Raw genomic sequence first — 13,160 nt, 5'->3', positions numbered from 1 at the left:
ACCTTGTGATCCACCCTCCTCGGCCTCCCAAAGTGCTGGGATGACAGGTGTGAGCCACCACGTCCGGCCACCCAGATGCCTTTTTTAATTTTAATTTTTTAAAATGTTTTTATTTTTTTATTTTTTTTTTGGAGACAGGAGTCTCACTCTGTTGCCCAGGCTGGAGTGCCTTGGTATGATCTCGGCTCACTGCAACCTCTGCCTCCCAGGTGCAAGTGATTATCCTGCCTCAGCCTCCAGAGTAGCTGGGATTACAGGTGCCTGCCCCACACCAGGCTAATTTTTGTATTTCTAGTAGAGACGGGATTTCACCATGTTGGCCAGACTGGTCTTGAGCTCCTGACCTCAGCTGGTCTGCCCGCCTCAGCCTAAAGTGCTGGGATTACAGGTGTGAGCCGTTGCGCCCAGCCCCAGATGCCTTTTTACACCCAGACAGAAGCAAGCAAGCCCTTACAATGGCTCTGCATTTGATCTTTCAGTCCCGCTGAAAATACAGATGCTTCCTGACTTGCAGTGGGGTTTGTCCTGAGAAACCCACTGTAAATTGAAAATCTTGTGAGTCAAAAATGCATTTAATACACCTAACTACCAAACATCATAGTTTAGCCCAGCCTCCCTGAAACGTGCTCAGAACACTTAACGTTAGCCTCCAGTTGGGCAAAATCATCTAACACAAAGCCTATTGATGATAAAGTGTTGAAGATCTCTTGTTATTTATTAACACTGTACTGAAGTGTGGTTGGTTTCTACTGAATTCATATCCCTTCGGGTTGAGAAATCCTAAGTTGGACCCTGGTAAGTCGGGGCTGTCTTTATGGACAAAATGCAGAGTGATTTTGTCACTCGGCACCTCCCTGTTGGCTCTGAGCAGTGCTTTCTGGCTGGGAGAAACTTCGGTGAGCAGGAGGTTGAGCCCTCACTGTGGCGAGGGATGGGACATGGTGCAAGGACAGCCACCTGCAACAGCGTCTGGGTGAAACACCTTGATTCGGTTCAGATTTGTTAGGAGTTCCTGTGGGCCAAGCCCTGAGCCAGTCACGTGGAGTCGTCCCTCTTCCTGATGTCCCTGCTGAGTGTCCCTCACCTGAGGCTCCAAGAGCCTATGGGGCTTGCCCCGGCCACCAGGCTGGCATACAGCAGAGCAGGGCTCTGGCCCCAAGCTGCCCCGCAGTAGAAGCACCTCTGGGTTCCATGAACGTAGTCTCGCCAAGGCGTGGGCCGCCAGATCCCTCAGGGGCAGGGAGGGGCTGAGGTCTGGGGTCTGGGCCGAGCCTTCCGAAGTCTGGCTGTGTGGTGGGGACAGGCCCTGCCACTCAGGCCCTTGCCAGGATGGCGTCGGGGTGGGCCAAACCCCAGCCCCAGTGTTCCTGGCAGTGCCCAAGGCTGCTGCCTTCTTAGCTCTAGCTTCCCTCCCTGGCCTGGTTGGTTGGGCACCTGGCCTCAGGCATGGCCCAGGCTGGGGGCCTTGTTCACCACACAGTAGCGAGCTGAAAGCACTGTCATGTCCAGCTTTGGGGAGGAGCAGGCTCCCAGTTCATCCCGCAGCTTCATGTCGCTGCTCCAGCTGTCCCAGGTACGACGTGCCCTTCTCCAAAGACACCTCGCCCACCCAGCCAAGCTGGCCTCGAGAACTGGGGAGCCAGAGGCCCCTGGCTGTCCCTGAGAAAGGAAAACGGGCCTCCTGATGGGGGTTTCCTGGGCTCACCCAACACAGAAGGACCTAGTCCTGTGCGCAGGCAGGTAAACATCTTTGGGTCCCTGTTCCCTCATCCCTGAAACATGGGGAGCACAGTTGCTCCTGCACTGGCTGTGGCTGTGGGGGAAGGAACAGCCACTCCATTCCTGCATTTGATCAGGTTATCACGTGGACTGAGTGAGTCACCAGGTGTGAGGGGCTTCATTGGGTGCCTGGCGTGTCACAGTGACACAGCATTCACATTGCCCAGGTCCCCAGCTGGGAGCATGTGCCCAGGAGCCTGCGGTATGCAGCTGGTCTAGCCCCACCGTGGAGCAGCCACATGGGAGAGGCCCCGGGAACAGGCGAGGTGGCTGTGCCGTTCACACCCAGAGAGTCATCAGGGCAACTGGAGACACGGTGATGGGGACAGTAGCACCTGCCCTTGATGCTGCACCGTGTCACCCAGGCAACCCCACCCTGTGACCACCATGCGGGCTTCCCTCATTTCATTCTTGTTTTTTGATGCAGGCCCTGCCCGTGGCTCTGGATCGGCGGTCCCCGTCAGAGGCCTGGGCTGAGTCCTCAGGTGTGTGAGTAACATTGTCCCCTGACCCGGTGGCCCTGTGAGCACCCCGCTGCCGGCCACAGCTCGGCTGCCCTGGGCCTTGGCCTCCCTGTCTGTGCAGTGGGATTGGTGGCGATCACAGGCTTCTGCCCTGCACAGGCCAGGAGGGAGTGCCACATGGCTGCACCCCCAGCCCAGGAGCAGCCTTGCTGCTGGACCTCTGGCTTTGGGTTCTCAGTAAGACCTAGTGAAGAGACATGGAGACCACTGCTGGGCGGGGGCAGGAAGGCATCCCTGTGGCACCCTGGGGCCGTCCGTCTGTCGGATCTGGGGGTGCTGCCTGCCAGGCTCTACTCTACATCCAGCGAGTGTTTGTTGGGGGCAGTGGGGCCTGTGCCTCTTGTCCAGAGGAGGCCGGAGAAGGGGACACAAGAAGGGAGTGGACAGACGGTCACCAGACAGATGAGCAGGACGGGGCTCGGAGCTTGTTTGGGAAGTGGCTGGTGCTGAGCTTGGCTGGGGCAGGGCTCCAGGAGGGGCTGAGTGGGCCCCACCACCGACCCTTGTCGGCTGGGCCCCAAAAGTTCCAGGCTGTGGGGTGGGTGCTGTGGAAGGTGGAGGGGGGAGCAGCCTCCCATCCCTGGAGCAGGTTCCCTAGCATTCGCATGGCAGCTGCTTCATGGCACAGTGGTCCCTGGAGTTCAGGCCAGGCCCTCGAGCCGCCTGTCTGGGGACCACTCCAACCTCAGCCAAATGAGGAGCAGCCCTCCCTGGGTCTGGGGGCAAAGGAAGGTTTTGAATCCGGGAGCCCAGGCTCAGTAGGTCCTTGCCACCTCCCCCAGAGGTCGTGCCTCAGGCTAGGCCACCTGGGCTGCAAGATGGGAAGGCATCGGTGCCCCAGGCAGGCCCCAGTCCCCTGGGGTCACTGCAAGACCCTTAGATGGGATGACAAGGTCTCTAGAAGCCCCAGCCCCTGGGAGCCTGGGCGGAAGAAGGTTCCAGAAAAGGCCCACCTGCCTATCTCTGGGCCCACGCACGGGGCGGGCACTGTGCTTCTTTTCCAGTGGCTCCTCCTCCTCCTGGCCCCATAGCCGCTCCCGCCCGCGGCGGCCTTTGTCTTCCAAGCGCTCTGCAAAATGGCCGCCCGGCCTGCCGCCATTTTGTAGCTGAGGTGGCCGTGGCCTTGGAGAGGCCTGGGAGGGAGGGCGGCCATGGCCCGCCTGCCTGCCCTTGGCGGCCTGGACAGAGCCCAGCACCGGCCCCCGCCCAGTCTGGCCTTGGCCGTGTCTGCCCCAGGCTTGGCATCAGCCAGCCCTTGGCAAGGCAGGCTGGGAGTCCTGGCCCCTCACCCAGCCCTGCCGGCCCCTCGCCACCCTGAGGCGGTCCTGCCGAGCAGACAGAGAAGCCTTGAGCCAGAGCCGGGCCGGTGCAGCCTCGCTGGCAGGGGAGCCCTGGGCCGAGGGCAGCGCAGGCAGTTGTGGGGCCCCATGGGCTCCCCACACCTCTTCAGGGTTATACCTTCAGGCCTTGACCACTTCACCTATCGCGCTTCTGGCCTGGCCTGGCCGGAAGTGGGTCTCTCAGTGGCCAGCCCAGCTTCTGACTTAGAGACGGGCACCGCCAACCTCAGGAAGAGGGCAGGACCGCACTCTGGCCAGGATTCCCCTGTGGTGGGGCTAGCCAAGGTCTGTAACACACAGGAGTGGAGGACCTGTTCTCTCCTGGGCACCTGCACAGCCCCCACTCTCCTGCAGGCCCCATCCCCACAACCTCAGCCATTCCAGACAGCATCTCCCTCCTCACCGGAGCCCCTCGGCCTCTCCCGAGCCTCCGAGCTTGCTTCCTGCCCCATCACAGATCCATGCACCTGCCCTTCCAGCACCCAGAGGATCCCAAGTGGCACATTCCCGAAGGGACGGTCTCCAGGAAACACCCGGGGGCCTGGGGGCTGCAGATCAGCATCAGGGAGACGCTGGGTGTGGGCTGTGGAGGACAATTGTGCCCCTGGCCTGGCCAGGCCGGGAGGGGGCAGGCAGGCCCTGTGGGAGCCCTGTGAGGTTGACCACACATGGGTTCCTGCAATCCCTGCAACAAGGTTCCCTGGAGGGCAGTGCGCCTCCTAGAAGAAGTTGGGAGAAATCTCCAGGCGAAGCAGGGAATGGTGTTTGATAAGTGTGTGCGTTTTCTAGGGGTCAACGCAGGTTCTATGGGTGGCATGGGGTGGTGCCAGGTGGACCCCACGGTGGCCTGTGTTCTCCACGTGGCCGTGGGTCGGTTCCTTGCTGGAGGAGACCCTTCCCCAGACACCTGCCAGGCACCCAGCCAAGCCCTTGAGGCCTGGGAAGGTCTCTGGACGCCACCCTACACCCCGCCCAGACTCCTCTCCCTGTGGTTCCTGAACAGAACATTCCGTCACCACGAAGTGAAATTTGCCCAGGCCCTGCCCTCGCCCTGGGGAAACCCAGCCGGGCATGGGAAGGAAGAATTCTGCCCGCCTGCCCGCTCAAACCAGAGTTGCCCCACATGCCAGGCCAGGCCTGCAGCTTCCTGGGGCACACGGGAGCCCCAGGCTTCCCGGCAGGAAAAGCCCCCACCACCGCAGAAGGGCTGGTCCCTGGTGGGGAGTTGCTGCTGGGTGGGGTGACTGCAGGGCGGGTTCAGGCTGGGGTATTTTCAATGATGTGGTTGCATCTGGTCACCGCCCCCCGCCACCCCCGATTCTTTCCTACTCTCCCCACCTTGTGACCCAGACTGTGGCTTGAATTAAGAATGTTTTCAGATAAGTACACGCCTTTGAGGTTAAAAGTATGCCTAATGATTAAACACCAGACAGAGGTCCCCACAGGACAAGAGCGGGCTCCGCATTCCTGCTTTTCCCCTTTGGACTCCAAGTGAGCCTGTTTGTGTAACCCTGGAGCATTAACGAGCAGCTCCCCCGGATCCTCCCCACATCCCAGGGCGCTGGTGTCGTGACCCATCCTACAGAGGAGGCAGCTGAGGCCCAGAGGGGTTCACCTGCCCCATCCCAGGCCCATCACTGAGAGAGACAGCAGGTCAGAACCAGGCCTGGCAGCCCCCAGGCCTGTGCCCCATGGATGCAGAGCACGGTCCTCCCCTGCCAGTGCCAGCCCTCAGGTGTCTCGGGTGCTGCGTTACTCTTGCGGGCTTCCATGCTCATGCCTGTGGCCACAACGCTGGTGCCTGCTGGACCTCTGACCCTGTTCTGGGTGCAGGACATGTGGCCACAGCAGGCCTGGCCCCTGCCCCAGGGAGTGGACATTCCCTGAGCCTGCCCCCCACCCCCACTGAGAACTTAGTGGCTGTGAGAGAACAGGAAAGCAGGAAGCTAGACAGGGCACAGACCCCTGACGGTGGAGAGCCTGACCCAGAGCATGTGGGTGTCAGTTTTGGGGAAGCCAGACAGGGAGGGTGCTAGCAGGAGGGCCAGTGAGGGGACCTTGGGACCCCAGACAGCCCTGGAAGGAAGGCAGGCCTGGGGTCCGGGCCATGCTCCATCCTGGGGGCACCCCTTTCCCACCTGCGTGAGGTGTGGAGGGCCAGGGGAGGAGCCTGGATCTGAGGGGTGCAGTTCCAGTTGTGGCTTTGCCACGGCCTTCCCGTGGCATGCTGTTGGGGACCATGAGACTGTGGGCGGCCTAGTTGTATTGCAGCCTGAGGCCAGAGGAGAGGTTAATAACCCTTACCTGTCCCATCTTGATTTAAGTTGATATTTTTAGATCATGGACCGTTCTGCATTGATTTTTTTAAAATTTTACAATAAGATATTTCTGCTGATGGCTGGGTTTTGGTCCTTCTAACATGCCTCCCACACCTCGCCCTGGTCCCCGCCCTGCCGCGGCCAAGCCAGAGCCGCAGGCTGCCCCGCGCGCGTCTCTTTAGCTTTCTGGGCCGCGTTTGCAGGAGGCGCGCGTCTCGTTAGCTTTCTGGGCCGCGTTTGCAGGAGGCCCGCCTCCTGTGCGAGCCCCCGGACGCCCCTCCCCGTCTTTTTCCCAGACCCCATTGTTGGCATGGCTTGCTGAGCAGAGACACTGGCTGCTTTATGGGGAGAAACCCAATCAGGGTGGCGGGGGTGTGCTCCTTGGGGGGGTCCGGCTCCCAGTGGCCCTGAGCCAAGCCCGAGGTGACTTCAGGGTGACACCGTCTGTCTGCCTCACTTGCTCCAGACATCCGCCCAGCCCTGAAATGGCCACCTGCCCACTGAGGCCTCCGCACACCTGTCCTGGCTGGCCTGGCCCCTCCCCCGCCTGGGCCTGCCGGGCACCCTGCCCATGGGCAGGCACCGTGGGGCCAGGGCAGCGCCCGGGAGGTGGCAGCTGGCAGATGGCAGAGCGCCTGCCGACTGCTCACTCCCCGTCAGCTCTGCTCAGGGAGCGCCGTTCATGCTGCGTGGTCCGCCCAGCCCTCATCCTGGCTGCCTGGGAAGGGTCTCTCTGGTCTGTCTCAGGAAGCCTCCTGAGAAAGGGGAGATTCCTGCTGTCTTCCCAGGCCTGAGCCCCATGCTCACCCCCAGGGCTGCCGGGCAGGTGGGCCTGGAGATCACCCCCGCGCACACCCCACAATGCATGCAACTGGGGCCTTCTCCCCACCAGCTTAGAAATGGCTCCATGAGTGGGTCACGACGCGGAAACATCCGTCTTTCCCCACCCCGCACCCAAGAAAGTCCAGGTTGTCGGCTGGAGTTCTCCTGTGCAAATCCTCCTGTGGTAGGGGTGGAGCCCACTGAGGTCACAGCATCTGTTTCCTGGTCCTATAGAGCACGGCAGTGTAGGGTGTGCAGGAAGTGTGTCCAGACACCCTCCTCAGAGTCCCCCAGAGCGGGCACTACCACATTCAGGCTCCCTGACCACCACAGGCCTGGGTGGTCCAGATGTGAATCCTAGAGCCTTGGGGGCAGAGCCGGGACTCACCGGGGAACACAGGGCCCTCTGGGGAAAGGAGCGGGAAAAAGGAGGGTGGTCGTGCCTGGCAGAGGGACAGGCCAGGGCAATGCTGGGAGCAGAGGCCTGCTCGGGGCACTCGCTGCCCTGGAAGGCTGGAGGGGGAGCCAGGGCTGCGGGCACACTGGGGAGGGGCAGAGACAGTAGAGAGGGTGTCAGCAGTGGTGGATGGCCTGGCTGGCTGGGAGTGCGGGCAGGGCTGGTGCTCAGGGAGGAGGAGGGAAGGGCACCCCCCAACCGGTGTCCCCACAGGCCCCTCAATAGCCTGGTGGGTGACTCTCCTGGTCCCCAGCAGGGCTGCCCTTGCTCGAGGTCACACGGTACAGGGCTGTGGGGAACCAGAGTATGTCTGCTCCCATCCAGCATCTTGAGCTCAGCCCTGGGGACCCACATCCCTTCCTGCCTGGATGCACCTCTCTGGCCTTTGCACGCCGTGCCCGTCCTGCAAGGGCACTCCAGTCAGAATGAGCTGGAGTGAAGTGAAGTTTTGATTCACTGGACAAGCCGTTGCCGAAGCCCTGCAGCCCAGACTGGATCCTGTGGGCCCCTCTGGGGGCTTTCCGCTCGTGGGAGGACGCCAAGCCTTCCTCGGCCTGGGTCCCAGGGGAAGCCACAGCCCCTGTGGACCCTCAGCATCCTCCTCGGTGCAGTGGGGGTTTAATCCCTCCCTACAGGGTCCGGCCACCTGCTGACAGGCCAGGTGCCCAGGAAAGTGGCACCAGGCTGTCCCCCTGTGCATCCTCCGGCCCTCCTCTGGGCCGTAGAGCATCCAGGCACCAGCCTGGCAGGGCACAGGCTTCCCAGCAGGGGAGCATGACCACTGACCACTCAAGGACAGTTCTGGGTCTTGGTCGCCTCTGGATCTGGCATTGTCCAACACAGGGCTGGCCACGGAGACCATTCCATTCAGGCCCTTGCAGGGGTGGGTGAGCCACTAGCTAGAGACAGGTCAGGCTGGAGTGTTGGTTTTGATGCGGGATGTCTAGGCAAGGCCCAGGGTCACAAAGGGGTTCATGGCTGGGCGAGGCCACATCTCTTGTAGAGCTGACACTTGTCACTTTTGTTTTTAAAACCAAACAGGTCAAGAAGGGGCGCTGACCTGGAGCCCTTGCCTGTGGCTGGCTGTCCCCGCAGTGAGCTGGGCCTCCTGCCATCCTGGCTCTGGAGGTAGGAGGAGCCATGGGAGGTCTGATAGGGAGGGAGGGCCATTGTCTGAACCAGGCCACTCCCGGTCCTCTCCAGGCCCCACCCTCAGGCACAGAGGTCCTTAGATGGGGACCTGATGTTCTCATGGCCAAACCTTTGCCCAGGCTGTGGCCTCCCCCGAAGCCATGTCTCTTCTTGTCTTCCCGCCACTCCTCCAGCAAGCTCCCCTGGTTGGCCCACCTCATCCACCCCTGTACACTTGGGGCATGGTGACCTTTGACTCTGGTGGTGTACCCTTCAGGCTGGACAGGGCCTGAAGGAGCTGTGGTTCGTTGCAGGGCATCTGAGTGGAAGAGGCGCCCTCAGCCTCACTTCCACACCCTGAAGACTCTCTGGCTCTGGGCTCTGTTACGCGCACTGCCTATCTGCAGGGCCCAGCCTGCCTCGAGTGCTCCCTGGGGACAGAAGCCCTTGCGGTAGCCCCTCCTGTCACCTAGCCACCGGTCATCCTGGAATGCAGCCCTAATGCCCAGAGGCTACCTGCCGTCGCCCAGGATGACTCAAGATGCCACCTGGGTAAGTGTAACTCAGAACAAGAAAGGCCAAATAAGGGAAACTGAGTCACATCTACTTCTCCCAGGCAGGGCTGGGGGGCCCAGGGAGAGGGCACTTGTGGTGACGACCAGGGTGGACTAGGGGCCTGTCTCCTTTTCTCTGTTTGCCACACCTTGTAGAGCCAGACCTGTGGGCTGGGGCCCCCCATGGTGGGTACTGCAGGCTCTGGGGGGCTGAAGTCCTGGCTTGGGGGACCTGTGGGGGCCAGGCTGGGGCCATTGGAATCTGTGTGGTGGTCCCCACCTGCACTCCAGCTCCAATGGCTGGTGGCGGGGGCCCTGGCAGCTGACCCCTTGCCTCAGTGGAGAGACCATGGCCCACGAGGGCATGAGACCTGCCCAGAATATAGCCCAAAGGCTGGCCTGGATTGCCACAGCTCACCTGCTGGACCATCCTGCCCCACCCCTTTTTTAGCCTGCTGGGACCATGGGTCAGAACCCAGTACATGTGAGGGGACCCAGCCAGCCAGAGACTAAGTCAGGAGCCCAGAGCGCATGCTTAGGGTGCAACCCACCCCACAGCCTTCCCCAAGGCATTTCCCAGGGGTGCAGATGGGGGCAGATGCAGGGACATTCAAGGTGGACCACCTGACTGGGAGCTGGTGATGAGGTGAGCGACAGCCTGAGCCAGCCTGAGCTCAGCAGAACTGGGATGGCATTGATCTTCCCACTCTGGCCACTCACCACAGCTAGGAGGGTCCAAGGAGACCCTCAGCCACTGTCCCTTCAGCCCCCGCCCCACCCTGACTGGCTCTGCCGGAACAGTCCTTAGGGACATCTTGGTCCTGCCCACCAGTCAGGGGATCCAGAATTGGGGCAGGGGAACAGGACCCGCAGACCCTCTCATACAGCTTTTGTTCTGAGGCCTTGAGGGAACATGGGGTTTTCGAGACCCCAGGCCAGACGATGCCCGGACAGAGGAGGGTCAGGCTGCATTGGGGCCCTCCTGGTCCCCACGCCTGGGTGAGTCAGCATCTCAGTCTCCAGTTCTGGGTGGGCGGCGCCAGGTGTGAGCCTCAGTGGTCTCCTTGCTGGCTAAGGACCTGGGATTTGCTCCAGATGCCCCTCAGGAGGGAGTAGGACACAGTGCCCAGAGAGCAAGCAGACCCCCTCCCCGACCAACTTCTGAGAGCAAAGACACCTAGAACCAGAGACTCAGCACCCCCGAGCCTCAGTTTCCCCACTACGGAGTGGGATCCAGCCAGAGACTCAGCACCTCCGAGCCTCAGTTTCCCCACTACGGAGTGGGATCCAGCCAGAGACTCAGCACCCCCGAGCCTCAGTTTCCCCACTACGGAGTGGGATCCAGCCAGAGACTCAGCACCCCCGAGCCTCAGTTTCCCCACTACGGAGTGGGATCCAGCCAGAGACTCAGCACCCCTGAGCCTCAGTTTCCCCACTACGAAGTGGGATCCATGATCTCAGCCTCACCAGGGCTGTGAAGATTAAATGGTCCAGCTCAGCCTGGTGCCTGCCTGGAGTAGGCGGCCTGCTGAGGATGAGCTGTGGAAGGAGGGCTTGGGTAGACCTTCCAAGTCCAGTTGGGCACGGGGAGCTGAGAGCTAGCGTGCCTTTTAACTTGGCAGGAAGCAGAACATTTGGACTTCACTCTGCTGCCCCCCTTGGCTGTGTGACATCTGGGTCACGTTGCCTCTCTGGGCCTCAGTCCCCTCACCTGTAAGAGGAGTTGACAGTCGTGCCTGCCTCCTCAGCTTTTCCCCAGGCTCCCCCAGGAAGGTGGTGGCCACAGTTAGCAATTGTTGAGGCTGACTCTGCGCCAGGCCCAGGATAGGCGGGGCTCAGGGAGGCCCATCTCTTGCCACGTTCCCCTGCTAGGGGAACCCCGAAACCCCCCTCAGTGCCGTCCTCATGCCACACTCTGTCCCAGCCCTGTGAGCCCCAAGCTAGGGCAGTGAGTGTGCCAGCCCCCATAGGGACAGGCACTGGACCCTGGGTGGCCTCGAGGGTCTATGCTTCCCCCCCAGCTGCTCTCCCTGAGAGGCCACTTCCTTCAAGGAAGGAAAGAACCATGTCTCGCCACCTCCTACAGCATGGTCAGCCCCGGGCAGCCTGCACAGCAGGGCCAGAGCCGGAGCCCCTGGGGAGGGATGCCTGCCTGCCCAGTGGGAGGAGACAGCACGTCCCGGGGGCTGCTGCTCAGCCAGCCTGGGGGCCCCAGGTGCTGCTTCTGGCGGCCTGTGCGGGGAGGGAGGGCCAAGCAGGGTGGGCACTCTCACGCCCGTGGCTTGCTGGCCTTTGACAGATGACAGCCCTCCTCTTAGGGTCTCCAGTGCAGAGTTCCTTGGGGACATTATGGCCACTCCTGTCCAGATGAGAGGGGGCCGGCTGCCTGTGACAGCGTCGCAAAATGCCACTGGGGCTTTCCCTCCCTCCTTCCTTCTCTCTTTCTCGTTCCTCTCTGGTTGGTGGTTTCCTGCAGGCTCCTGTCCCTGCTGGTGCCGGCCACGATGTCCTCACTCCCAAAGGTTGGGTGTCCCAGTCCCCTGCACCCCACCTCACCTGCCCGCCAGAATCCCTGTGCCCTTGGTTCCTGTGGCCTGCCAAACCCCGAGCCCTGTTCCCCTCAGCCCTCTTTCCTCCCCCGCTCCAGGAGGTGCCTCTGGAAGCCATGGAGTCCCCTCGGCACCAAGACCGACTGCCCTTTGGGGTGAGGTAGTAGGTTGTATAGTTTGGGGCTCTGCCCTGCTATGGGATAACTATACAATCTACTGTCTTTCCTGAAGTGGCTGTAATATCTGCGGTGGACAGAGCATCTGGAACCCTGGCTGGGAGGGGCGGGGGCAGGTTTGGGGGCAAGCTTGGCAGCAGGCGGGGGCAGGGGCTCCCTACACTAAGAAGTTGGCAGGCCTAGGTTCCTCTTGCCGTGTGACCTTGGACAGGCCCCTGATCTCTCTGGGCCGGTTTCCTCCTCTGTAAAATGGAGGCAAATGAGGATAGAAGGAGATGCGGATGGAAGGAGAGCGTCCAGGGCACAGGAGAGCTGAGCCAACCCCACCCTCTGCCCCAGCCACACTGAGAGCGGCGACCCATGCGGCTGTTTGTCCAACTTCTGTCTCCCAACACCACCCCCATCAGACACAGGCTCATGGGTGACCCTGAGCAGGAGACTGGGCCGTACCCTCCACTGAGCACCAGAAGGCACCACGGGGCCAGGGATAGCTGAGACGTTCGGAGGTCACAGGGCCGTGAGTGTTGGCCTTGCCCACCACCCCAGGTGCCCAGCATGTGCCCCAGCCTGGCCAGCTCAGTGGCAGGGCCTCTGCCTGTGGAGGAAGGGAGGCCGAGGCACCTTTCCCGAGCAGGAAGTGAGAGGAACAGCTCTGCACACATTGGGCCCCACATGGACACAACCTGAAGGCAGACGGTGGCTCCTCTGTACCTGGGGAAACTGAGGCCCAGAGAGCCGGGGCTTCCCGAGACCAGCCAGCAGCAGCTGCCCCTTCCTGGGGTGCCATCTCCCCATCCCTCCTGCCCTGCGCCTGCCCAGCCCTCCTGCTCCGGTGACTGAGGACCGCTGGGCAGGGGCTGGTGTTGGGCAGGGGCTGGTGTTGGGCGGGGGCGGCGGGCCCTCCCGCAGTGCAAGGCCGGGCCTGGCGGGGTGAGGTAGTAGGTTGTGTGGTTTCAGGGCAGTGATGTTGCCCCTCAGAAGATAACTATACAACCTACTGCCTTCCCTGAGGAGCCCAGTGACACGACCCTACGGGAGGGCTGCCCCCGACGTCGGTGACCTATGGGGGCCTGAGCTGAAGATGGGCCGGCATCTGGGGCCTAGAGTCAATAAAGCTGTTCTGACCGTGAACTTGGAACTGGCCCCTTTCATTCTGGAAGCCCAGGGACTGGGCTCTGGGGTGCATCTGCTGCGGAACAGCGTGGAGGCCCCCGGCCATGAGCTGTTCCAAGTCATTAGGCTTGTCTGCTCGTGCCTCCCAGCGCCTCCAGAGTCCTCAGCTGGCTCCATGCTGCACCCTGGGCTCAGGATGCCAGGCCCAGCCCATTCTCTGCCCTCTCATGCTGCCTTTGAGCCAGGCAGGCTGAGCACCAGGACCCAAGCCCAGTGGAGAGGTCCCCACAGGGCAGCCACCGAGGCCCCAGGTCCACAGCTCAGAGCACTGCCAAGGCTTGGCTCCCGAGGCCACCTCAGTGCCTTAAGTGCCTTGACCAAAGCCCGGACATGCCTG

At 61.9% G+C, this 13,160-nt stretch overlaps 1 protein-coding gene across 3 annotated transcripts in view; it reads left to right on the top strand.

Annotated features, from left to right (window-relative positions):
• Positions 1 to 12,781, top strand: part of LOC104675947 (translation initiation factor IF-2-like) — a 68,052-nt gene extending 55,271 nt beyond the window's left edge. For 2 of the 3 annotated variants that reach the window (XR_004052699.1, XM_030915001.1), the window contains exons 4-6: positions 2,207 to 2,264; positions 8,282 to 8,368; positions 8,686 to 12,781. The gene's annotated coding sequence lies outside the window, so the exon portion shown is untranslated. The remainder of the gene's footprint in view (positions 1 to 2,206; positions 2,265 to 8,281; positions 8,369 to 8,685) is intronic. The other variant, XM_030915002.1, reaches the window with a different exon arrangement.
• Positions 12,782 to 13,160: the final 379 nt, after the last annotated feature.

Source organism: Rhinopithecus roxellana, chromosome 13 (genome assembly GCF_007565055.1).
Source record: "Rhinopithecus roxellana isolate Shanxi Qingling chromosome 13, ASM756505v1, whole genome shotgun sequence".
Taxonomy (NCBI): domain Eukaryota; kingdom Metazoa; phylum Chordata; class Mammalia; order Primates; family Cercopithecidae; genus Rhinopithecus; species Rhinopithecus roxellana.
This window is presented reverse-complemented; position numbering and strand designations above follow the sequence as displayed.